The 27488-nt window shown below is 41.6% G+C and overlaps 1 protein-coding gene across 6 annotated transcripts in view; it reads left to right on the top strand.

Annotated features, from left to right (window-relative positions):
- foxl2b (forkhead box L2b) overlaps positions 1-27488 on the top strand; it is an 86667-nt gene that overhangs the window by 29090 nt on the left and 30089 nt on the right. For all 6 annotated transcript variants that reach the window (XM_073911013.1, XM_073910995.1, XM_073911000.1 and 3 more), the window contains exon 3: positions 21089-21196. The gene's annotated coding sequence lies outside the window, so the exon portion shown is untranslated. The remainder of the gene's footprint in view (positions 1-21088; positions 21197-27488) is intronic.

Genomic DNA, 27488 nt, shown 5'->3' with positions numbered 1-27488 from the left:
TCTCACTCTGCTCTTTTCACAGACACACACACACATACACACATATTGCACAAACACACACACGCACTTAACCCTGCTCCGGACGACAATGCGCGCGCGCGCACACACACACACACACACACACACACCTCCGGACGACAGCGCGCGCACACACAGACACACACACTACTCCTCGTCCACGGAGCTCCGTTAACGCAGCACACGTCGCGTTTTTAACGTGACTTTGCACGCGATAAGAGAATATAGCCAGTTAACCTGATACAGTACACGCGGTTACAAGTAACAAATCACAACTAAATACATTTGCAAGCTAGATTCAGTGAGGCAACTTTAACCGCATATACTTACACTTGAGAAATGGAGGAAGAAAAATCCTGACGTCCATCAATAAGTTACTCTTTACTGATCCTTCCTTTAACAAACACTGATGAAGTATTCTTTGTAGCATGTAGTTTCCAGAAGTTTCCAGTAGTTTCCAACTGCTTGGCTATAATGCTGAGGTTTCATGTTTGGGTAGAGACTCAATATATCCATCTGCAGTGTGACTTCAATCGACCGGCATGTTTGTGTGTGTGTGTGTCTGGGTTTCTGTGTCAGAGGGCGGGGCCTCAGGTTTGAAATCTCCCGGGTTTGCGCGTGCACGTGAATAACTTGGTTTCGTTCGTACGTCATGGCGAAACACCTAATGACTCGGTATCAAGGCGACTCGTTTGAAGCACTATGAGTCGACTCTTTTATAGATGAATCAACCGTTTTAAACACTGTACACTAACAGATTTAAGCCTTAGCTGGATACTTCACTTCACTTAGAGCTGTGTTACACACTACATGGAGGGGAATTTTCAATAACCCATAATATGGGCTCTTTAAAATGTTTTTATACATTGTAGATTTTTATTATATTTTCTCATTTTGTATATGATAGGTAATGTATTTCATGCATGCCTATCACTTAAACCCCTTTCACACATACAGACCTTTCCGGAAAATTACTTATGAAAATTAATTATGTGTGAACAGGCCCTTTTTGAAAATACCGGTAAATTCGTTCTGGCTATTTTCCGGAAAGAGAAGTTGTAACATTACCGGTAATTTGCCGGAATGCTGCGCTGTGTGAATGCAGAAGGAAGATTACCGGAAAGAGCGCGTGCACGTCTAGAACGTGCTGACGTGAGACGTCTACTTTAGCCAATCACAACAGTCAGACGCATTCACCTCCGCGCGGTTTATGAGACTAAAAGCCTTTGAATATTTCTCCAGACACATTTAGATGCTGGATGTTAGTCAGATCACGTTTATATGATCATCTTACAGTTTTTCTTGTTTGCTTTGACCTGGTTAACTAAACTAGGTTCCACTTCATTTTCATTATCACTATCCCAGCAGAGCAGAAGACCGGTCTTGCAAATGTGTAAACCCTTTCTCATTGGGTTGACACATTTTCCCCACCATTTTTCAAAACAGTTAACACAGATGTCATTCAAGCAGTCCAATCTTCATTGTTTTAGCTATGGTAACCAAACAGAAACTGTCTATTCCTAACCATTAGAAACTACCAAGATCAGTATGAAATCACTGAAGCACTGGTTTGACACTCCTTCACACAAATCTTCAATTAGCAATCAGTCTGCAAACATTAAAAATGGTGGAAGGTCTGTGTTGTTCTGTGCCAGCATGGTTGGAGGAGGTCAATAGTGGCTATGTCCTATACTCCCAAAGTCCCAATAAATTTGACTGTATATTGGTTGACATGTGTTTTCTCTAATATTTACATTATTTTATTACTTTTTTCATTTTTCTGCAAGGAAAAAAAAAAATTATATATATATATATATATATATATATATATATATATATATATATATATATATATATATATATTTATATATATATTTATTATTATTATTATTATTATTATTATTATTTTTTTTTTTTACGTTATTTCAGTTTTCAGCCACAGTTTGAAAAATGTCATGAATTCAATATAAGTGTAATCAAAGCATTTCTTATTCTGGATCCAATTCTTTGCAAAAAGGCAAATTTGAAAACCCAAATAGAATTCACACTGAGTTCTGTGTTTTGTTTTTTGTTGTCCATTGTCTAATAATTAATTGAAAGAGCTCATATACTTGTTTGCAAGTTGTGTTGTTTGAAGGTAAAACTAGCTTTTGTTGCATATTTTAAATGTTTTGACACGGTATGTGCATTTTGCAAGCATAATGTTTCATATTGACCATGAGGCCGCTGTTTAGGCCTGTGTGTTAACTGTTTTGAAAATGTGGAATTTCAGTTAACGGCTGCATCAAGGCAAACAAGAAAAACTGTAATGCCAACCGTGTTATTAATTATCGATAAGATGCTTTTGATGAGCCGTTGTTTGTTTACCTTCAAGCTTTGCGTGTGCCCGTGAAACAGCCCGTGAGCGCCAGCACACACACATATCATGTACATCTCGACATGCGAAAGTGTTTCTCTATATGTTTTCATCGTAGTTGTTCACAACACTGATCATCCACAGAGTTTATGATGTAGTCAAATGTTTACAAACACAAGCGCAGCCGTCTACAGCTCATCTCTGTTTAATGATGTCAGAATTTACCGGTATTTTGGAGTGGATGTGTGAATGCTCTTTTCCGGAAAAATTCCGTAACGTCCTCGCCTGTGTGAACAGCGCTTTTTTCAATAAACCGGTAAAGTCATTCCAGAAATTTTCCATATATTTACTGATATAACTGTGTGTAAGGGGCTTTATTTAGTGTTAGAATCTGACATAAAGCTGCACTGAAAAGACATGAGCTGAGGCAGGCAGTAGCTCGGCCGCACTGAAGAGGGCGCACCTGAGCTCAAGTTTATTCTTGTTCATTGGTTGCTCTTCTTCTACGCAGTGAAGGTCAATAGGAGACTGTTGTTTTGTTTTTCTCTGACTGACTGCAAAAATCACAGATCTAATATATCTGCTCAAAAATTCAATCAAACGTGAATGAATAATGGACGACCAATACCGGAGATAAAGGACTTGCTTCAGTGGACGGGACATAAAATAACGCGATCAATTCAAATAATTGACGTCATTTTAAGACTTCATTTACAAGTAATAGGTGTATGTGCATGTGTGTGTGAATGAGAGAGAGCGTATCCGCCATGGTGCTGTGTGTGCCGCTTGTTATAGTTGTCTGGAGCATCCAGACGTGTTTTTGGGAGGCATGTTTAATCGCGTTACATGTGACATTCTTCCTGGGTCCAGTATGCACCTGCTTTGTGTAAAGAGAGAATGCTGATATGATGTATGAAACACAGTCGGTAGTTGTCAAATATATCGAGTGGAAATGTTTGTAAATCTGACTTTGAAAGAGTGAGTGCCTCACCAGCCACAAACCTCAGCGCACGCCACCGCTGTATTACACCACGACAAACTGCAGCACGTTTCCTGCAGTTTCACACACGCGTTTCTCTAGATATTAGTTCTTGCTCATTATATTATTCCTAACCACTTAATTGGTAATAAAAGTCAGTTTGTTAAACGGTAGAGTTGGATTTTCTGCATCAGAAATGCACAGAGCAGAGATCGACATCCCATAATGCAATTCACCTCCGCAAATAAACACAACACACTTGTGAATCACCAAATACACAAACTGAAGTACATAATTGTGTCTGTGTTTGTGTATATGTACGTGTGTGTGTGTGTGTGTATGTGTGTGTGTGTGTGTGTGTGTGTGTGTGTGTGTGTGTGTGTGTGTGCAGTTGTGAGTGTATGATTGTGTGTGCATGACATGTACGCTTGTGTGTGTTTAGTTGTATGTGTATGTGTGCGGCATGTGCACTTTTGTGTGTGTGATTGTGTTTGTGTGTGCGTGTATAAACTTTTGATTGTCTCTCTCTCTCTCTCTCTCTGTGTGTGTGCGTGTGTGTGCGTGTGTGTGCGTGTGTCTGTGTGTGTGTGTGTGTCTGTGTGTGTGTGTGTGTGTGTGTGTTTTAACACTGAGGTTGGGGCTCAGTCGCCGCAGGCTGTGTAAACGGCGTCTCTCAGTCAGCTTCATTGAATCTGGCAGGACTGAACTCTCTTTCTCTGTGTGTGTGTGTGTCTGTGTCTGTGTCTGTGTGTGTGTGTGTGTGTGTGTGTGTGTGTGTGTGTGTGTTTCAGAGGTGAAGAGCTGAAAGTTCAGCACAGTTCCTCATGCAGATGACAGAGAACATGAGTTCATCATCTGTGTTTCTGTGATTCTGTGCCATGAGCTCTGGATGTTTCCCTCATGAGAGCGGTGGAGTAGAGCAGGACCTCAGGAGATTTAATGCTCCATAAATACAGTGTATTCCTGCAGAGCTTTAATGAGTGAAGATCGCTGCATGAAACTGAAGCATTGGCTATATCAGACATCATCTCTGCTTGTTTAGTGGATGTGATCAGGCTTGGAGTTTGGTTAGTTTAGCTGGCGTTGTGGAGTTCAGTCAGGCTCTGGTTTAAAATGAAACGGCCAGAATTATTGTTGTCATGTATTATTGTATATTTTGTTTTGTTTGTTGGATTATTCTTTCATTTTTTCCATCCACCCACCCGTTCATCTATCCATCCATCCATAAACCCACTCTCCTGTCCGTCCATCCATCCATGCATTCATCCACCCGTCCATCCATCAATCATCCATCCACCCGTCCATCCGTCCATCCATCTACCCGTCCTTCCTTCCATCCACCCACCCGTCCATACATCCGTCCGTCCATCTGTCCATTCTTCCGTCCGTCCATTTATCCGTCCATCCATCCATCCTTCCTTCCATCCATCCATCCGTCCATTCTTCTGTCCGTCCGTCTGTTTATCCGTCCATCTGTCCATCTATCCACCCATCGATCCATCCGTGCGTCCATCCACCCACCTGTCCATCCATCCATCTATCCATCCTTCCACCCACTCACCTGTCCATCCATCTATCGATCCACCCACCCGTCCATCTATCCGTCCATCCGTCCATTCTTCCGTCTGTCCGTTTATCCATCCTTCCTTCCATCCACCCACCCGTCCGTACATCCATCCGTCCTTCCATCCATTCACCCACCTGTCCATTCTTCCGTCCGTCCATTTATCCGTCCATCCATCCACCCTCCCATCCATCCAACCACCCGTCCATTCATCCACCCACCCATCCATCCATCTGTCCATTCTTCCGTCCGTCCGTCTGTTTATCCGTCCATCTGTCCATCTATCCACCCGTCCATCCATCCATCCGTGGATCCATCCACCCACCTGTCCATCCATCTATCCATCCTTCCACCCACTCACCTGTCCATCCATCTATTGATCCACCCGTCCATCCACCCATCCGTCCGTCCATTCTTCCGTCCGTCCGTCTGTTTATCCATCCATCCATCCATCCTCCCATCCATCTTTCCTTCCTTCCATCCACCCACCCGTCCATACATCCATCCATCCATCCTCAAACCCACTCACCTGTCCATCCATCCATCCAACCGTTTATCCATCCACCCGTCTTTGTCCATCCATCTGTCCATCCATCAACCCGCCCATCCATCCGTCCACCCACCCGTCCGTCCGTCCGTCAGTCCCTTTATCCGTCCGTTCGTTTATCTCTCCGTTTATCCATCCATTCAAATGAGCGATTCCAGCGTTATGGATGTGATATTTACAGTAAAATCTCAAAAAATTAATTGACAGAGGAAGTATACGTCAACATTATATTGAAACATCTGTTTATATTTTCCACAACAACTCACCACAGAGTTATGGAAGCAGAAAAATATCAATCCGTAAACATTTTATATTTTTAATTCATTCATTCATTTTCTTGTCTGCTTAGTCCCTTTATTAATCCGGGGTCGCCACGGCGGAATGAACCACCAACTTATCCAGCATGTTTTTACGCAGTGGATTTGTCTAGTATGTATCTTGATTTAGGATTTTTTTAAAGATATTTGGATTGACAACAGGACAAAACTACTTCTTATTATTATTTTTATTATTATTATTTTATTATTATATATATATATATATTTTTTTATAACTCAGCGTTTTGAATAATGGTTTGGAAATGAATGCTTTTCTGTTTTCTTTTTTAAATCCTAATTAAGAAAAAAACTAATCAACAGACTAATCGATTATTAAAATAATTATTAGTTGCAGCTCTAGTCAGTTGGTGTTTCTGTGTGGAGCTTGCATGTTGGCGTCGGTTTCCTCCGGGTGCTCCGGTTTCCCCACAGTCCAAACACATGCGGTATAGGGGAATTGGTGAACTGAATTGGGCATAGTGTGTGTGTGTGTGTGTGTGTGTGTGTGTGTGTGTGTGTGTGTGTGTGTGTGTGTGTGTGTGTGAATGAGTGTGTATGGGTGTTTCCCAGTACTGGGTTGCGGCTGGAAAGGCATTCACTATGTAAAACATGCTGGAATAGTTGGTGGTTCATTACACTGTGGCGACCACTGATAGATGAGGAACTAAGCCAAAGAAAATGAATGAATGAGTGCTACACAAACTTGAATTGAATTGATTGGATTATCTGCTGAGCGAGACAATAGTTTGATTTTATTAACGCACTGCATTTAACAATACGTTAACCTTTGAAACGGCCTGTATTTGACGTGTTGTCAGCGTTAACTGTGATGAATGTGCTGTGAATGAGCGGATAATAATTCCTCTGAAGTGTGACATTAGTGCGGCCTCTGCTCTTCTGGCCCTGAAGGTTAAACAGGGAAACACTGAGCGGACGTGGAGCCCAGAATCCAGCGCCCAAACGGGAACAAACCAGGAAACAAGTGTTTTTACAAGCTTTTCCGCATTTCAGATACAATAGCTGTCATCAGTCGGCACTTTCAATAAGAGTTTCATCTGGAGCAGGGCCAGAACACAGCTCACAGGAAGCACATTACGACAGGCATTTACGGCTGCAAATAGAGTCCTGCTAATTTAAGAAGAAAGGAAAAGAGTTTTATCATTTAATGAGCAGCGTGTCAATCAGTCAAGTGCTCTTTATTGTTAAACCTTTGATCCGTTGCTTAATGTTAACCAACAAATCAGATGATGCTTGAGTTAAGTGGAGCTTTTACTCTAAACTGTTTTAAAGAGCCCCTATTGTGGGTTTTCGAAAATGAGCTTCCATGTAGTGTGTAACACAGATCTAAGTGAAGTGAAATATCCAGGAGATGGCTTAAATCTGAAAGTGGACAGTTTTTAAAACTATTGATTCATCTAAATAAAAGAGTCGGTTAGAATGAATCGTCTTCATAACGAGTCTTTAGCCGTTTCGGGTTGACGTGACTACGAAACAAAATTGTTGTGGGCGCAAACCCGGGAAAATTTAAACCTGCGCCCCGCCCACTAACACAGACAAACAGATCCTGAAGTCATGAGTCAAGAAGACGCTGTGCTTACCTGGATATTATTAGAAGTGTGCGGGGAAATAATTGATTCAGCAGTCTACACGCTTACAGTGGGCGATTCATTCGTTTGTTAAAGGAGAGATTAGAAAAGACTGCTGTATGAGACTTGTGAGAATGGGCAGACAATACACCAGGGGTGCGTGCAAAATAAGGCCAGTTTATTAGGCACAAAGGCAGCCTGCTACACGCTGGTGAGCATAACAACCCCCTGGCTAGGGATGGGATCTTTGGGCAAAGCAGAGTACAGGTAAGCCCTGAGAACATGTAACACGTCACGCAAGAGGTGCCACAGCAATAACTGCAAATAGAAATGATCTAAGTTACAGCTGAGAAGGAAAAAAGCTCGGTCACGGAAATCATGCTCAGTTAATGATGTGCACGCTATCGGTTTTATTTTCACTGCTAAGTGCGGTTCATACTTCCTGTGCGGGGGGTTATGACGGTCACGGGGTTATTGCGCGGGCCCGTCCGCCGGGGGCTTGACAAACCGCGCTGGGCATTTGTCAAGCGCTGAACGCTGTCGATCTATCGCAACAGGCTGTCATCGGTCCAATCAGCGCAAATTAGCTTCGCGCTAAGAAGGGGTTTGGGATCAAATGAATTGCTGAACGAGCGCATTGTTAATGCACAGTTAAGGCGCATTGTTGGAGCGTTGATATTTTGAGGAACCGAAATAGACCACACTATTGACCAACTAAAAGCTGCCCTAAAGTCCAGCAGAGCGTGATAGTCATGCGTCTGAAACGGTTAAACACTGCTGAATACACACAGGATGAACAGCACCACAGAAATATCTTCACAAATGCAAACAATTAAAAGATTAAAATGACGATCTGCATCTGTATAATGTGATTATTATGATCAGTATTATTGATTATATGCAGAATAATATTTGCTTAAATAAACACAAGTGTAGATGTGTCCAGCTGTGGGGTTTTGGAGACGTCTGCATCAGCATATGGGGCATAAGAACAGGACGTGTGTTTGGATATAACTCAGTTTTCTGAGCACACTTCATTATTATTGTTCATTTATTCCTTTGCTGAAGATTAGAGCTGAATTTAGAAATAGTTTTGAAGCAAATCTTTGGTGTTAACAAAGGAGATTAATTATGCGTAGGCTAATGGATGTGTTCAGTGGAGTGAGTTTCCACCGTTTCCTCACTCCACCAAAGTAAAGGAGTAAAGAGTAAAAGTAAAGAGAAAGTAAAGAGGCTGGATGGAGGAGGCTCGTTCTTTATCCTCATGCTGCAGATGCTCTGTTTAACTGTTTCCTCACTAGGTAAGCATTCGATAAGTTACAAACCCTGCCATGCAAATGCACCATGGTGTGACTAGTATGGGACGAGATATGTGTTTATATATATATATATATATATATATATATATATATATATATATATATATATATATATATATATATATATATATATATATATATATATATATATACTTACATACACACAGTTCAAGTCAGAATTATAAATTTTCTTTTTTAATTTTCTTTTTTTAAATATTTTGCAAATGATGTTTAACAGAGCAAGGGAATTTTCACAGTATGTCTGATAATATTTTTTCTTCTGGAAAAAAGTCTTGTGGGTTTTATTTTGGCTAGAATAAGGTTAGTTTTTAATTTTTTTAAACACCATTTTAAGGACAAAACTTTTAGCACCTTTAATCAAATTTTTTTTTCTTGATCTTTTTTTTTTCAGTGTGAACACACTACTTACACTATTTATACTACAAATTGGCGTAGAATAGTGCATAAGTATGCGATTTGCGATGCAGCTTATATTATATACTACTTTCCAAACTACTTTTTGTCAGATATGTTCTTGATGAAACCAATCAGCATTCACGTCGGAATAAAAATGAATATATATGCTCATAGTCCTATCAAATTTTTTTTTGAGGGTCAAATTTAGGTGAAATTCATAAAAAAAAATTCTGGAAACTTTCTTTAGACGTTAGTGGGGGGAAGAGTTAAATGCACGAAATGTCCAAATTCTAAAGTCTGCTCGTTCCCTCAGCCTCTCCAGCAGATCTGACTCCATCTAAAGCAGAGATGGCCCAAGTCGGCCCATTGTAACCTTTGATTTGGCCCACCATCCCATCTGAGAGGAGAGTGAGAGTGATGGAGAGGGTTGGGGTGATTGCATTTATCGCAGAGTTCGTCATTTATACTTCGATGTGACCTTTTTAGCTTCAAAAAAAAAAAAGCACACTGAAATGAAATGTTGTAAATGAGTCAGCTTTTTATAGATGTAAATACTGTCACACATAGAGGACTATGCAGAAGACATCGGCGAGCAAGTCAAGTCAGAAAACTGTTATTAATTCGATTGTTTTGTTTTTACTGTAATAAGTTCATTATAAAATGTAAAAAAAAATACTGTATAAGGTAAAATAAAGCAATGTCATTTTGAAATATTATAAAATAACTGACTAAATTACCCATGCCAACTATATTTACCTCCAGCCCACTAGTCTCAATCAAGTTTGGTTTTTGGCCCTTAATAATAAAAAGTTTGGTCACCCCTGATCTACAGTGACCGTCAGACAGCAGCATCAGCTCACTCTCTGCAGAAGTGTGTGTGTGTGTGTGTGTGTGTGCGTGTTCTGCAGAATGAAATCCTTCCTCCAGCATTCAGCAGCTGTCTCTGGAGTGTGTGGGTCTCTGTATGCTGTACTCTGGGTGGGCTGAGATGTGCAGCTGCTGTCGCCTTTACAGCTCCAGATCATCTCCTTAAACCCTGTTATGAAAACAGGAGCGTACAGCCATCTACACATGTTGACCGCTGCGCTAATTAGCCCATTAATGAAGCCATTAATCTCACTGCTCACATTTACTGCAGGTGTTAAACACTCATTACTGCTGACTGACACCTGCTGCTGCTGCGCACAGGGTTTCACACACTGGTGGTTTGACGCAAAGACTGCATCTCTTTCTTGGAGTATTGTCGAAATATCTGAAAGTTCTTAAATCAAGAAGGATTTTCCTGAATGTAAAGTAGAAAATAGTCTTGTTTTCAGAAATAATGAGTCAAAATGAAGTCTTAAAACAAGCAAAATAATCTGATAATAGGGGAAGCAGAGTAATCTTGTTTCTTTTTTTGAGACGACATCCTTTCACTTCCCCCATTGTCAGATTATTTTGCAACAATCACAACAGGCTGGTCATTGCACTGAGGAGGGGAGAGGAGTCTGGCTGCAGACCTGGTGCAGTGCAATCTGAGCTGCATCCAATGCTTTTTAATGCACTCACCTAACCCCACCCCTAACCCTACCCATCACAGTGATGTCACTCACTCCATTAAGTGCATTGTGTCTGACATTGCATCACTGATCTCAGCTTGATCTCAGCTTGCATCATAAAGGCTGCATCCAGATAAAGTTGGAGGAGGGGTTTGTGAACAAATGAGTCACTGAACAAATTGTATGAGAGTTGTTGCGATGATTAAGTAAAAATAAATGCATATTATAAGACCATGAACGTGTTTTTTGGCCTTGCATGCAGATCAGCCTGTTGCTGGAGACCCCCAAAACCAAAACATGACCCTTATAATGCACAATAGGAGCTCTTAAATAAATAAATATTTTTAATATTTTACTTATAATGGGGGTGACGCAGTGGGTAGCAGCAAGTTCGCCTCACAGCAAGAAGGTCACTGTTTCAAGCCTCAGCTGGGTCAGTAGGCATTTCTGTGTGGAGTTTGCATGTTCTCCCCGTGTTGGCGTGGGTTTCCTCTGGGTGCTGGGTCAGTAGGCATTTCTGTGTGGAGTTTGCATGTTCTCCCCGTGTTGGCGTGGGTTTCCTCTGGGTGCTGGGTCAGTAGGCATTTCAGTGTGGAGTTTGCATGCTCTCCCCGTGTTGGCGTGGGTTTCCTCTGGGTGCTGGGTCAGTAGGCATTTCAGTGTGGAGTTTGCATGCTCTCCCCGTGTTGGCGTGGGTTTCCTCTGGGTGCTGGGTCAGTAGGCATTTCAGTGTGGAGTTTGCATGTTCTCCCCGTGTTGGCGTGGGTTTCCTCTGGGTGCTGGGTCAGTAGGCATTTCAGTGTGGAGTTTGCATGTTCTCCCCGTGTTGGCGTGGGTTTCCTCTGGGTGCTGGGTCAGTAGGCATTTCAGTGTGGAGTTTGCATGCTCTCCCCGTGTTGGCGTGGGTTTCCTCTGGGTGCTGGGTCAGTAGGCATTTCAGTGTGGAGTTTGCATGTTCTCCCTGTGTTGGCGTGGGTTTCCTCTGGGTGCTGGGTCAGTAGGCATTTCAGTGTGGAGTTTGCATGTTCTCCCCGTGTTGGCGTGGGTTTCCTCTGGGTGCTGGGTCAGTTGGCATTTCAGTGTGGAGTTTGCATGTTCATATGCTGGATAAGTTGGTGGTTCATTCCGCTGTGGCGATTCCCGATTAATGGAGGGACTAAGCCGAAAAGAAAATGAATGAATGAATGAATGAATGAATGATATATAATGAGATTTAAACAACCAACACTGGGTTAATTTTTTAAATTTAATTTAATATATATTTTTAATAACCCAACTGTTGGGATTGTCAATATTTGACCCAGCATTTTTACAATGTATAATGATTTTTTAAAGCCTTTGCATTGGATATAACTCCTTTATACCGCATGCTCATGTGTGTTTGTAATTTATTAAGCTTTTCATTGCTTGTGTGCATTTTTAAATGCATTTCTTTTATTTCCTACACTCAATAAGTGCTGGGTTGTTTTAACACACAGTGCTGGGTTGTTTTAAATGGATTAGATGAAGTATGTCCAAACCTGGTCCCGGAGGGCTGGTGTCCTGCATATTTGACTTCCAACCCCAATTAAACACACCTGAACCAGTTAATCAAGCTCATATACGAGACCAGAGATGTCCAAACTCAGTCCTGGTGGGCCGGTGTCCAGGAGAGTTTTGCTCCAACTCTAATCAAGCACACCTGAACCAGTGTTACGGAGGCCAGCTAGTGTGTGCCTCTAAAAGTGCTCTAGCGACAGACGCTAGAGGTCATGGTCTTTAGCCTCCTTAGTAGAGCAACCGACTCCCATGCGGAAGGTCGCCGGTTCGATACCAGCTCAAAGCGGGTTGGGTGTTGTACAACCGGTAGGGTTACACGAGCTAATCAAGCTCTTACTAGATATACTAGAAACTTCCTGGCAGGTGTGTTGAAGCATGTTGGAGCTAAACACTCCAGGACACCAGACCTCCAGGACTGAGTTTGGACACCCCTGTAATAGACACTCACAGGGAGGTGTGTTGAAGGAGGTTGAAGCTAAACTATGCAGGACACCGGCCCTCCAAGACCAAGTTTGGACACCACTGGATTAGATTAATTTAAGGCTTGATAATATAATCCAGGGGTCACAAAAAATCTTACAAACCCCTGATGTTTTGCTAGGGGATGGTGGGCTTTGACATTTAGGTATTTAAAATATATTTACATAAACAGTGAATAAGTGCAAAAGACAACCAAAGTAAAACCAAAAATATGTGCTTTTATTTACAATTCCCAAACGTGCACAAAAACAACGAATTAATCCAAAATAAAGAGAAAGCAAGGAAAGCACAAATATACAATATGCAATAAATACAACACTGAGACGAATACAAAGACGGAGAAAAAAAAAACAGGAGAGTTGGCAGAAGGGACGCGGGCGGCGCTGAAGAAATGAAAAGAACAAAACCCAAACTAAATCTAACTTCCCAGAAGCATCTAGCTAACCATGTGAAAGCAATATAATTAACACTCGAAGAGTCTTCCGAGTCCTGACTGTCTAATCCACAGGTGTCAAACTCAGTTCCTGGAGGGCCGCAGCTCTGCACAGTTTAGTTCCAACCCTAATTAAACACACCTGATCAAACTAATTGAGTCCTTCAGGCTTGTTTGAAACCTACAGGTAAGTGTGTTGGAGCAGGGTTGGAACTAAACTGTGCAGGGCTTCAGCCCTCCGGGAATTGAGTTTGACACCCCTGGTCTAGTCTATCCAAAAAAATACAAGGGGTGGCGCTCGCCCCTAACCTAATGTACTTAACAGCAGAGTAGTCCTATGTGTTGCCAAAAGTATATCACATGACCTTCTTACCTGTCTGCTTCCGCCAAGCCTCGTAAACAACGTAACGGAGAAAATGGATATAGATAATAGACCGGATAACGTGCACACAGAAACGGGCAACAGCAAAACACACAGTTAGACAGGGTTATTATTATAACTTAAGTTGTTCCCCCTAAAAAAATCTCTAGAGTTGTGTTGATTCAGCTCTTTTTATTTTATTGCGTGCTTTGAGCAAGCAGCAGACATCATTATGTGAGTGTGTCCTATTTGTGCAGTTTCCTCTCCTCCGTCTGATGCTGTGTGGTATTTGCCACTCTTTCATGCTCTGTTTTTCACTTCTGGAAATAGCAGCTTATCATGCGCTGATCATGGGGGAAGCCCGAGATGCCCAGCTCCAAAACCCAGACAAATCTTCCATCTGGAAGTCTGTCACGAATACCAGCATGTGTTAGTGTGTGTGTGTGTGTGTGTGTGTGTGTGTGTGTGTGTGTGTGTGTGTGTGTGTGTGTGTGTGTGTGTGTGTAGCAGGAGTTGACTGCGCACCTCCAGCCCTTATCGCCAGCATCCGTCCTGCTCCAGAGGTGGGCAGGCTTTTGTTCATTCACATTCATTCTGACTCAATCCCAACACTTCGGGGGAATTTTCGCAGTTCACAGAAAGGCTGAATGTTCTGGTCTCGCCGGCTGCTGTCTACTTAGGCACCCTAATAGTCACAGGATGCTGATTTAGGACAATCTACTCTGCTAAAAAAATCTGTTTCTTGTCCAAATGACTCGATATTTTTAATTAAGGAGCATTTTGCAGACAAGCAAAGCATATTGTCTTGTTTTCCCTGCTGAAAAATCCAGTTTAAACCAGCCTAGGCAGGTTGGCTGGTTTTAGCTGGTCGACCAGCCTGGTTTTAGAGGGGTTTTGGCCACTTCCAGGCTGGTTTCCAGCCATTTCCAGCCTGGTCTTAGCTGGTCAGGCTGGAAAATGACCAGCTAAAACCAGCTTGAACAGCCTGGTTTAAGCTGGATATAGCTGGTTTTTGCTGGACTTCCAGCTTGGCTAGGCTGGTCAAGCTGGTTTTAGCTGGTCATCTCCCAGCCTGAACAGCTAAGACCAGGCTGGAAATGGCTGGAAACCAGCCTGGAAGTGGCCAAAACCCCTCTAAAACCAGCCTGGTCGACCAGCTAAAACCAGCCAACCAGCTTAGGCTGGTTTAAGCTGGATTTTTCAGCAGGGTTAAGGAATAATATGAGAAAATAAGGTGAGTTTTTCCTTGAAACAGGCGAAATAATCTGACAATGGGGGACGGGGAATAATCATTCATTTGTTTTCTTTTCAGCTTAGTCCCTTTATTAATCAGGGGCTGCTACAGCGGAATGAACCGCCAACTATTCCAGCATATGTTTTACACAGAGGATTCCCTTCTAGCGGCAACCCAGTACTGGGAAACACCCATACATGTTAAACTTGTGAAACTTATTCTTGAGCTGCAGATGATCACAGAGAGCTGAACAGATCTTTCAATCCCGGTTGCTTTGCGCATGTTCTGTAACTATGGAGCCATGTTAATACGCGGCTGACGATCAATTTGGTTGGTGGGGAAACCGCACTCCTACATCACGCTGCAGTGGGCCTCAAAATGGGAGGGATTTGGATCCTGTTTTAACGCAGGACATTTTAAAAGAGACTTATTGTGTTCCAATATGAATATGGACACGCTACACACACACACACACACGCACACACACACACACACACACACAGCTCTGCCCAAACTGCTTACAGCAGATGATTTTAATCATAGGTGCCCTTTAAAGCAGGGGGCTGGTGTCCTGCAGAGTTGAGCTCCATCCCGCTTCAACACACCTGCCTGGAAGTTTCTAGTATATCTAGTAAGAGCTTAGCTGGTTCAGGTGTGTTTGATTAGGGTTGGAGCTAAACTCTCCAGGACACCGGCCCTCCAGGACTGAGTGTGGACACCCCTGATTTAGACCATCAGCCAATTAGAAGACAGTGTGTGATCTTTAAGCAGTGGAGGGTGTGTTTGTGTGTGTGTGTGTGTGTGTGTGTGTGTGTGTGTGTGTGTGTGTGTGTGTGTGTGTGTCTTCTGATCTGCTGTCTGAAGCTGTAAGCCTCTCTTCAGCTGGAGTCAGTGTTAATCTGCAGACAGAGACGGGCAGGTTTCAGCAGGATGGAGAGAGAGAGAGAGAGAGAGAGACATTCCTCTGGTTATCTGCTCTGGCTTTATCTGCTCATCTCTGTCTGGGTCTCTCCATTTCACCTCTGTTTTCAGTGTTTATAAAGCCAAGCATCCTCATTATGATTGCTCATATTTGCTTTAAATCATCAAACAGCCAAGGGTATTCAATTATTAACCCTTTAAATGTGCACTCCACTTTAAAAGGGCCCATTTCACAGCTCTCCTAGAGTGTTGCTATGCAGCAACTAATTTTTTTGCATGGTCACAAGGGTGTTGCTTGGGTTTTTGCATGGTTGGTGTGGTTTTCTGCATGGTTGCTAGGGTGTTGCTATGCAGTTGCTATGTATTTTGCCATGTTTGCTAGGGTGTTGCTACGTGGTTGCTAGGGTTTTCTGCATGGTTGCTAGGCTGTTGCTATGTTTTTTGCATGGTTGCTAGGCTTTTGCTATGTTGCTATGCTTTTCTGCATGATTCCTATGGGGTTGCTAAGTGGTTGCTAGGGTTTTCTGCATGGTTGCTAGGGTTTGCTGTGCAGTTGCTATGTTTTTTGCATGGTTGCTAGGCAGTGGCTTTGTGGTTGCTATGTTTTTTTTTTTTTTTGCATGGTTGCTAGCATGTTACTATGCAGGTGCTATGGTTTTCTGCATGATTGCCATTGTGTTGCTATGTGGTTGCTAGGGTTTTCTGCATGGTTTGCTAGGGTGTAACTATGCAGTTGTTATGGTTTTCTGCATGTTGCAAGAGTTTTCTGCCTGCTTGCTTGGGTGTTGCTATATGGTTGCTATGTTATTTTTCTTGGTTGCTATAGTTTTCTGCATGGTTAGGTTGTTAGTATGCTGTTGCTATGCTTTTTTGCATGGTTGCAAGGGTGTTACTATGCAGTTTCTTTGGTTTTTGTATGGTTGCTATTGTAATTTGCATGATTTCTGTTGTGTTTTTATGTGGTTGCTAGGGTGTTACAATGTGGTTGCTATGTTGTTTTTTGCCTGGTTGCTATAGTTTTCTGCATGGTTGTTAGGGTGTTGTTATGCTGTTGCTATGGTTGTTTGCATGATTGCTGCTAGGGCTGTTGCTAAGTTGTTGCTATATTTGCTAGTTGTTGCTAGTAGGGTTGGGCCGATAGACAATGCCATCATCCATCGCCGATGGCCAATAGACAACCTGTCGCAAACCCGCTTGAGAAAAATACACACTCAGGCCTCGTTTACACTAATACATCTTGATGTGTATGTTGATCCTTTTCGTTCTAAAATGCCATTTTAACACTGTTTTACCTAGCATTTTTGAACAGCACTCTGTCCACTGAAACGCACATCACGTGACCACATACAGCCACACATACTGTCATGCGCTCATCTGAGCTCCAGAGAGCAGTGCACGTCGTACAGTTTATCAAGGATGTGCCGCTGGATCGCGTCTTACTATAGTTGTTAAACGTGATATTCAGACATCCCAAGTCTCTCGGAAGTTCCGGGTGTCTCCCGCAAATGCATAGAGACTCGTGGATGCCTGCTAACTAATGATAATCTCCCGGAAATCACGCGTCTCCTTCCCGGTCCAACCACCAGATCCCTCCTCGCTCTTCAGACACGTCGCATCATGCATACATAGTTGCTACTGTGTTACTATGTGGTTGCTATGTTTTTTGCATCGTTGCTATAGTGTTGCTAAGTGGTTGCTATGGTTTGTTTTTGCATGATTGCTAGGGCTGCTGATATGTGGTTCATTGGTTTTTCTGCAGGGTTGCCAGGGTGTTACTATGCAGTTGCTTTGGTTTTCTGCATAATTGCTTGGGTGTTTTGTATGGTTGCTAGGGCTGTTGCTAGGGTTTTCTGCATGGTTGCCAGGGTGTTACTATGCAGTTGCTATGGTTTTCTGCATGATTGCTTGGGTGTTTTGTATGGTTGCTAGGGTTTTCTGCATGGTTGCCAGGGTGTTACTATGCAGTTGCTATGGTTTTCTGCATGATTGCTTGGATGTTTTGTATGGTTGCTAGGGCTGTTGCTAGGGTTTTCTGCATGGTTGCCAGGGTGTTACTATGCAGTTGCTATGGTTTTTGCATGGTTGCTATGGTTTTCTGTATGGTTGCTAGGGTGTTACTATGCAGTTGCTATGGTTTTTGCATGGTTGCTATGGTTTTCTGTATAGTTGTTAGGGTGTTACTATGCAGTTGCTTTGGTTTTCTGCATGATTGCTTGGGTGTTTTGTATGGTTGCTAGGGCTGTTGCTAGGGTTTTCTGCAGGGTTGCCAGGGTGTTACTATGCAGTTGCTATGGTTTTCTGCATGATTGCTTGGGTGTTTTGTATGGTTGCTAGGGCTGTTGCTAGGGTTTTCTGCATGGTTGCCAGGGTGTTACTATGCAGTTGCTATGGTTTTCTGCATGATTGCTTGGGTGTTTTGTATGGTTGCTAGGGCTGTTGGTAGGGTTTTCTGCATGGTTGCCAGGGTGTTACTATGCAGTTGCTATGGTTTTTGCATGGTTGCTATGGTTTTCTGTGTGGTTGCTAGGGTGTTACTATGCAGTTGCTATGTTTAATTGCATAGTTGCTATGCCTTTTGTCTTGATTGCTATGGTTTTTGGCATAGTTGCTAGGGCATTCTGGATGATTGCTAGGGCTGTTGCAATTTGATTGCTAGGGTGTTATGTAGTTTCTATGTTTTTTCTATGGTTGCTATGGTTTTCTGCATGGTTGCTAGGGTGTTCTGGATGGTTGCTAGGGCTGCTGCTATGTAGTTGCTAGGGTTATACGCATGATTGCTATGGTGTTACTATGTTGTTGCTATGCTTTTTTCCTTGATTGCTATGGTTTTCTGCATGGTTGCTAGGGTGTTCTGGGTAGTTTCTAGGCTGCTACTGATTGCAAACAGACAGAAACTTCCGGTAAATCTGTTAAAGATTTAGTAATGTGTACTTAACTTGTTATTCTTCATAGGTGTACATCTATAGAGTGAAAAGAGACTTTCTGTACCGCTGAATCAATTTCCTGTTCGCTGTTCGCTGTTCAATTTCCGTCAAGTTTTCTTATCATTTCAGTTTAAAATCATCTTCAACTTCCTGTTCAAATCATGTCAATTTGTGAAGGTGAAATCCTGAATTTTGAATTGTTTGATTGCAGTTTAATCCACAGTCTATAATCCATCACAGCTGATTTGGACAAATGCGAGTCCTCCAGTATACAGTAGATGTTTAGGTTTGCTTCCTCTGAAAGAGAGCTGTGCATGTTGTAGAGTATTCACTGGCGTCTCTGTGAATCAGATGAAAGCGATCTCTCCACAGACACGTGATGTTATCTGAATATTATAATCTGAACACTGTCTGAGTGAGACATTCTGATTTAGCAGACTGATGGACCAGAAACAACACGGTGATCCATCGAAAATACATGTGTACAGAAGAACATTGATTTACATGCAAGTAAATGTGTGTGTGTGTGTGTCTGAGTGTGTGTGTGTGTGTTTGAGTGAGTTTGGATTTATTTGTGTGTGTGTGTTTGTGAGTGTGAATTTGGATTTGTGTGTGTGAATTTGTGTGTGTTTGTTAGTGAGTTTGAATTTGTTAGTGTGCTTATGTTTGTGTGTGTATTTGTGAGTGTAAATTTGTGTGTGTTTGTTAGTGTGTGTGAATTTGAATTTGTGTGTGTGTGTGTGTGTGTGTGTGTGTGTGGGAGTGCGCGAGTTTGTGTGTGTGTTTGTGAGTTTGAATTTGTTAGCGTGCGTATGTTTGTTTGTGTGTATGTGTGTGAGTGTGTGTGAGTGAGTGTAAATTTGTGTGTGTTAGTGTGTGTGAGTGAATTTGGATTTGTGTGTGTGTGTGTGTGTGTGTGTGTGTGTGTGTGTGTGTAAGTGGGTGTGAGTTTGTGTGTGTTTGTTAGTGTGTGTTTGAGTTTGAATTTGTTAGTGTGCGTGTGTGTGTGTGAGAGTGTGAATTTGTGTTTTAGTGTGTGTGAGTAAATTTGGATTTGTGTGTGTGTGTGTGTGTGTGTGTGTGTGTGTGTGTGTGTGTGTGTGTGTGTGAGAGAGAGTGTGTGTGAGTTTGTGTGTGTGTTAGTATGTTTGTTTGAGTGAGATTGGATTTGTTAGTGTGTGTGTGTGTGTGTGTGTGTGTGTGTGTGTTTGCGAGTGTGTGTGTGTGTGTGTTTGCGAGTGTGAATTTGTGTGTGCTTGTTAGTGTGTGTGAATTTGGATTTGTGTTTGTGTGAGAGTGGATGTGTTTGAATTTGTTAGTGTGCGTATGTTTGTGTGTGAGTGTGAGTGTTAATTTGTGTGTGTTTGTTAGTGTGTGTATTTGAGTGAGATTGGATTTGTTTGTGTGTGTGTTTATTAGTGTGTGTGAATTTGGATTTGTGTGTGTGTGTGTGTGTACTGTAAGTGGGTGTGAGTTTGCATGTGTTTGTTAGTGTGTGTGTTTATGAGTTTGGATTTGTTAGTGTGCGTTTGTGTGAGTGTGAGTGTGAATTTGTGTGAGTTTGTAGTGTGTGTTTGAGTTTGTATTTGTTAGTGTGCGTTTGTGTGAGTGTGAGTGTGAATTTGTGTGTTTGTTAGTGTGTTTGTTTGTGAGTTTGTATTTGTTAGTGTGCGTATGTTTGTGTGTGTGTGTGTGTGATTGTGAATTTGTGTGTGTTTGTTAGTGTGTGTGAGTGAATTTGGATGTGTGTGTGTTAAGTCGGACACCTGAAGTTGTCCCTCATCAGTGGCAGTTCTGCTGGTGTGTTTTCAACAAAGCGCCACACACCTGCAGGCCGGAGGTGTGTGCGCGGGTCACTGTCTGAGCTCCACACACAGGTGTGAGCCGCTATTGAGCCGCCGCTCACCTGTCAATCACAGCAGAGACTCTTCCTGTGCAGCTTAACATTCCTGCGCTGGAGTACTCCAGACGGAGATCTCTGCAGATCTACACACACTGGATCACTGATCAACCACAGTCAGTTACGATATCACTCATCCATTTTCCTTCAGCATAGTCTCTTTATTCTGTCAGTGTGTGCTTCATGCTTCTGTCAGTCTATAATCCTCTTAGTCTATGCTGACATTATCTTCAGCAGCTCAAACACTCTAATGGCTAATGGACAGACGGCTGCTTCTCACTCAGGGCTGCTGTTTATGCTAATGAGATGGGCACTAGTGGGCGGGGCTTTCCCCCTCTGATGAAGGGGAGAATGTCAATCAAAGTGCTTCATTCATCAAGTCTGATTATAATGAATACAATTTATTCATGCTGACCATTAGAGGCTGGAGATATTCACACACTGCTGACACACACATGCACACACACACACACACACACACACACACACACACACACACACACACACACACACACACACACACACACTACTGGGTTTAAACGCCCTATAGAAGTCATTTGTGCATGATAGTTGCCCTTTAAGCTGAACTGGGCTGAAGATTGATTAAATCAGTGATTTCTCTGCACATTTTAATCACATGTGTTGTGTTGAGCAGATTTCCGCCGTCAGCGCTGATGATAGCAGTGGAGTGGGAGATGTTTTCATCCAGTCATCATGTTCCAGATACAGTCAGAAAACATCAAGTCCTGATGCTTTACTGAAGGTCAGAGTCACACACACACACACACACACACACACACACACAAACACACTAACTGTTATTGCATCGTCATACTATCTGTTATCTGACAATAGAATAGAAATATATATATATACAGATACCCTACGATGGTTTATTTCTGAAGATTTTGATGTAAGTTGCTCCTTCTGTGATCACCAAACTGAAGATCTGTCTCACTTATTTTGGAATTGTGAATATACCAAAGGTTTTTGGAAAAATGTATTGGATCAGTGCTATAATTCCTGATGGTGTGTTAAAATATGAAAATGTTATTTTAGGATATAACCATCAAAATGAACATCCACATGCTAATCTTATTATATTTTTGGCCAGATATTTTATATAAAATATTTTATATTTTATAATTGTAAATTTTGTAAGCGTAAACCTTTCTTTCTGATTTTTCTGGGAGATCTAAGTCTTCATATATCTTTGATTTCTGAATGTAGGAACAAAAAAGCTGTAAAAACTGTGAATAAAAGATACAATTTCTGTTTTGATCCTAAATATATATATATATAAGGAGCGTAACCGTTTTTGTTTAAAAATGTCTGATGGTAAATCACACTAAAGGTTTACTGTTTCAGGTCTGTTAGGATTACCTAAATGATTTACATTTGCTAAATGCCAGAATAATGAGAGAATTATTTATTAATTTCTAGACAGAAAGTTTACACACATTTGCTTGGTATTTTTTAGTTTTGCTTTTAAACTGTATAACTTTGGTCAGATGTTTTGGGTCTCCTTCCACAAGCTTCTCACAATAGTTTGCAGGAATTTTGGCCCATTCCTCCTGCAGAATTGCTGTAACTGAGTCAGATTTGTAGGCTGTCTTGCTCGCACAAGTTTTTCAACTCTGCTCACAAATGTTCTATAGGATTGAGATCAGGGCTTTGTGATGGCCACTCCAAAATATTCACTCTGTTGTCCTTAAAGCTCATTTTCACTATTTTGGCAGTAATCTTAGGGTCATGGTCTGTCTGGAAGAGTCATTTGTGGCTGAGTTGTAATGTCCTGGCTGATGTGTTGAGATGTTGCTTCAGTATTTCTCCATAATGTTCTTTCTTCATGATGCCATCTATGCTGTGAAGTGGACCAGTCCCTCCTGCAGCAGAACAGCCCCACAACATGATGCTGCCGCCCCCATACTGCACAGTTGGGATGGTGTTCTAGGCTTGTGCGCTTTCCTCTTTGTCCTCCAAGTGTAACGCTGCTCATTATGGCCAAACAGTTCAATCTCAGCTCCATCAGAGCACAGGACATGTCTCCACACATCAGTCTGTTCCCAGTGTCATTCAGCTAATGGTAATCTGGCTTTGTTGTTGATTCTGGCTTGTTGATTCTCCATGTTGTCACACAGGGAAGCAGTGTGTTTGAGCTTTTCCTTCAACACTATTCTACAGTTGTGCCTCACATTAACTCAAATGTTGTCAATCAGCCAATCAGAAACTTCCAAAACCCTGACATCATCATCTGAGCTTTACCAGAGGCAGAATAATCTGATTGTGTGTAAACTTGACTTTCAACAAGAGTTAGAACAATTCCTCAAATAATATCACATGTGATCATCCTACATTAACAGCTGACTTTATTTAAATGGTTATGCGCCTTTTTATACAGTGGATGTAAATTTCTGTGTGTGTGTGTGTGTGTGTGTGTGTGTGTGTGTGTGTGTGTGTGTGTGTGTGTGTGTGTGTGTGTGTGTGTGTGTGTGTATATATACAGTTGATGGAAAAATGATTAATCAAATATTTCCCAGATGATGTTGAACAGATTCAGGAATTTTCACAGTATTTCCTCTAATATTTGTTCACAAGCACACTTGCCGTACTTCGCCGCCTGCTCTCATTGAAAATAAATGACTTCCGTCTACTTTGACGCTTTCGCCACTTTTGGTGTGAACGTACGGTTAGGCACACTTCAAGGCTACTGTACCCAGTGTGAGCATGCCCTATAAGATTAATAATAGTGTCTTAAAAAAACTCTAGTCTCACATTATGTGCTGTCATCATGGCAAAGAGAAAATAAATCAGTTACTAAAACTTATGCTTAGAAATGTGTTGAAAATATTTATTAAAAAGTGAGCCAATTGGACATTCAACAAATCACATTAATAAAAACATTAAATAACTTTTAAGTAACATTATTTATTAATAATGTTTTCATCAAACTAATTACCATTTATTGGTTTATGTGCAATACACCTGGAAACACTTAAAGTATTATTAATTTTAATTTGTTAATTTAAATTTGTTTATTATTTTTTAAATACAATTTATAGATTTATTTAGTTTAGTTAGAAAACTTTTGGACACATCAGAATAAAAGAAAACTATTTACTGAAAAGAAAAATTTATTATTTATCTATTCATCTATTCATTCATGCATTCATATATATTTACTCATAAAAATATTTTCACTACATAATCATTAAAATTCATTAATTCCTTTCTTTATTCTTTCCTTTATTTAATTATATATATATATATATATGTATGTGTATATATATGTGTATATATTATTATTTTGTCATTTTTATTTTTTTACTTATTTAATTATACTGTATATTATTTAAAATAAATCATTTATTTATTTGTATAAATTGGCTTCTTTGTGTTGTGGCAAATAAATAATTTCCATAACAATAATAATAATAATAATAATAATAATAATAATATAAATAATAATAATATAAATAATGATAATTTGCATTCATTCATTCATCTTAGACTTTTATCAGGAGTCACGACTGTGGAATAAACCGCCAAATATTCTGTCATATGTTTTATGCAGTGGATGCCCTTCCAGCTGCAACCCAGTACTAGGAAACACCCTTACACACTCATTCACACTCATACACAGTTTAGTTGATCAGTTCCCCTATAGCGCATGTGTTTGGACTGTGGGGGAAACCGGAGCACCCGGAGGAAACCCACGCCAACACGGGGAGAACATGCAAACTCCACACAGAAACACCAACTGACCCAGCCGGGATTCGAACCAGCGACCTTCTTGCTGTGAGGCGATCATGCCACCCACTGCGCCACCGCACTGACCCCATAATAATTAAAATTATATCGCAATGCAATATATATGTATAAATAATTTGCATAATCATTCTTAAAAATAGCATGACTATACAAATACTAACTCTTCATGCAAAATGGAATTTCTCCTGAGACCCCAAGCCTCCCCAGACGTCTGCAAGAAAGCTGAAGTGCATGATTGTGTGTGTTCTGTGTTAATAAATACACACTCGCTTTAATAAGAGGCTGTCCTCCTGCTGACTTCTGGATTAAATGAGGCGGAACGAGTAAAAAAAAAACACCCGCAGAAGAGCTGGAGGAGCCACAGGTAGCACACACACACACACACACACACACACACACAGAGCTCTTACTCTAACACACATATCCGCTTGTGTTTGTAAATAAATATTGTACACCGTCATCTGTCTCCTGAAATAGACACAATCACAGAAGCAGCAGCAGCAGAAGTGTGTGTGTGTGTGTGAGTGATCTGAGCAGTTGTTTAGTCCTCTGTGTATAAATAGCGGGTGTGTGTGTGTGTGTGTGTGTGTGTGTGTGTGTGTGTGTATGTGTGTGTGTGTGTGTGTGTGTGTGTGTGTGTGTGTGTGTGTGTGTGTGTGTGTGTGTGTGTGTGTGTGTGTGTGTGTATAAAGCGGAAACTCCAGTGTTTTGTCTACTGACTGACACTCGTCTTACCTGAATCACCGCTGACACACAGACCCTACACACACATTTATTCAGCTTTTTATTATTGTTTATTGAGCTTATTTATTCATGAAACAACTTTAAAAGTGTTGCGTTTGTTTCCAATATTATTGTTATTATTATGGAAATTATTTATTTACCACAACAAAAGACAAACTCATATAAATAAATAAATAAATAAATAAATAATAACTTATTGCAAATTACACTCACTGGCCACTTTATTAGGTACACCTTACTAGTACTGGGTTGGACCCATTTTTGCTCTCAGAGCTGCTTTAATCCTCGGTGGCTGAGATTCAACAAACTACTGGAAATATTCCTCAGAGATTTTGCTCCATATTGTCATGACAGCATCACACAGTTGCTGCAGATTTGTCGGCTGCACATCCATGATGCCGATCTCCCGTTCCACCACATCCCAAAGCTGCTCTATTGGATTGAGCTCTGGTGACTGTGGAGGCCATTTGAGTACAGTGAACTCATCGTCATGTTCAAGAAACCAGTCTGAGATGATTGAGCTTTATGACATGCTGCGTTATCCTGCTGGAAGTAGCCATCAGAAGATGGAGACACTGTGCTCATAAAGGGATGGACATGGTCAGCAGCAATACTCAGGTAGGCTGTGGCGTTGATGCTCAATTGGTACTAATGGAGCCAAAGAAAATCTCCCCCACACCATTACACCACCACCACCAGCCTGAACCGCTGATACAAGGCAGGATGATCCATGCTTTCATGTTGTTGAGGCCAAATTGTGAGCCGAGCATCCGAATGTGTCAGCAGAAATGGAGACTCATCAGAGCAGCAACGTTTCTCCAATCTTCTATTGTCCAGTTTTGGTGAGTCTGTGTGAATTGTAGCCTCAGTTTCCTGTTCTTAGCTGACAGGAGCGGCACCCGGTGTGCTCTTCTGCTGCTGTAGCCCATCCGCCTCAAGGTTGGCCGTGTTGTGTGTTCAGAGATGCTCTTCTGCAGAGCTCGGTTGTAGCGAGTGCTTATTTGAGTTACTGTTGCCTTTCTATCAGCTGGAACCAGTCTGGCCATTCTCCTCTGACCTCTGCAGCAACAACCATGCCATGTTCAAAGTCTCTTAAATCCCCTTTCTTCCTCATTCTGATGCTCGCTCTGAACTGCAGCAGATCGTCTTGACCATGTCTACATGCCGAAATGCATTGAGCTGCTGCCCTGTGATTGGCTGATTGCATTAACAAGTAGTTAGACAGGTGTACCTAATTTAGTGGCCAGTGAGTGTGTATGTGGAGAGGTGTGTCTGCATTGTGTGTGTGTGATTGTGTTCTTGTGCATATGTGTTTGTGTATATGTGTGTGTTTGTGTTTAGAGGGGTAATGTATGTGAGCATGTGATATGTCTGCGCATGCATGTGTATATGATTGTGTGCATATGTGCGTGAAATCTATAAGTGTGAGCGTGTGCATGTGTCCTTGTCTTTGTGTGTGTGTGTGTGTGTGTGTGTTACTAAATGAGTAATCATCTGTCACACAGACTATGAATCTTATCTCATTTCATCAGTAAGGTGTGTGTGCGTATGTGCGTGTGTGTGTTTGTGTGTGTGTGTGTGTGTGGTGCTGCTCTTCTTCTGCTGGTCACGCATCATCTCTCCGTCAGAAAGAGTGTGTAGATGATGAATGTCTCGGTGCTGGGCCTGAATGAGTGTCTGTTCTTCAGCTTCCTCCTCTTCAATATTTAATGTCCTTCATAAACACATCTCCTGCTCACCAAATGCTGCGCTCCGCTCATCAACACTGTCAGTCTGAATATTATTACAGATGGGGCATCATGGTGGCTCAGTGGTTAGCATTGTGGCCTCAAAGCAAGAAGGTCGCTGGTTCGAGCCTCGGCTGGGTCAGTGTGTGTTTCTGTGTGGAGTTTGCATGTTCTCCCTGTGTTGGTGTGGGTTTCCTCCGGGTGCTTTCCTCTGGGGGATCTGGTTTCCCTTCATGAACATCATTTCAGTTTGACAAATCCCAAATGAACTTGTGTGTGTGTGTGTGTGTGTGTGTGTGTGTGTGTGTGTGTGTGTGTGTATTTGTGCAAGTGATTTGTGTGTGTTTGCTTGCGTGTGAATTGTTGCTTCTGTGGGGGGGGGGTGTGTGATGTGTGTGTGCATTTGTGTGTGTTTGATTTCAGTGTGTTTGCTTGCGTGTTTGTGTGTGTGCAAGTGATTTGTGTGTGTGCTTGCATGTACATTTTTGTTTGTGTGTGTGATCTGTATGTGTGCTTTCGTGTGTGTGTGTCTGTGTGTGATTTTCCTTCTGAAGTTTTGCATGTGTGTTTGTGTGACTATGTGCACATATGCGTGCATTTATGTGTGTGTTTATGTGCAATTTTTTTGTGTGTGTTTGCTTGCATGTATATTTATGCTTCTGTAAGGGTGTGTGTGCGTGCATTTATGTAAGTGTATGTGTGCATGTGATTTGGGTGTGTGCAGTTTAGTTAGTGTGTTAGTGTGCGTGTGATTTCCATGTGAGTGTTTGCATGTGTGTTTGTGTGACTGTATGTGCGTGCATGTGTGTGGAT

The sequence above is a fragment of the Danio rerio genome, chromosome 2 (genome assembly GCF_049306965.1).
Source record: "Danio rerio strain Tuebingen ecotype United States chromosome 2, GRCz12tu, whole genome shotgun sequence".
Lineage (NCBI taxonomy): Eukaryota > Metazoa > Chordata > Actinopteri > Cypriniformes > Danionidae > Danio > Danio rerio.
The sequence above is the reverse complement of the archived record's forward strand: the minus strand, read 5'-3'. Positions and strand labels throughout refer to the sequence as shown.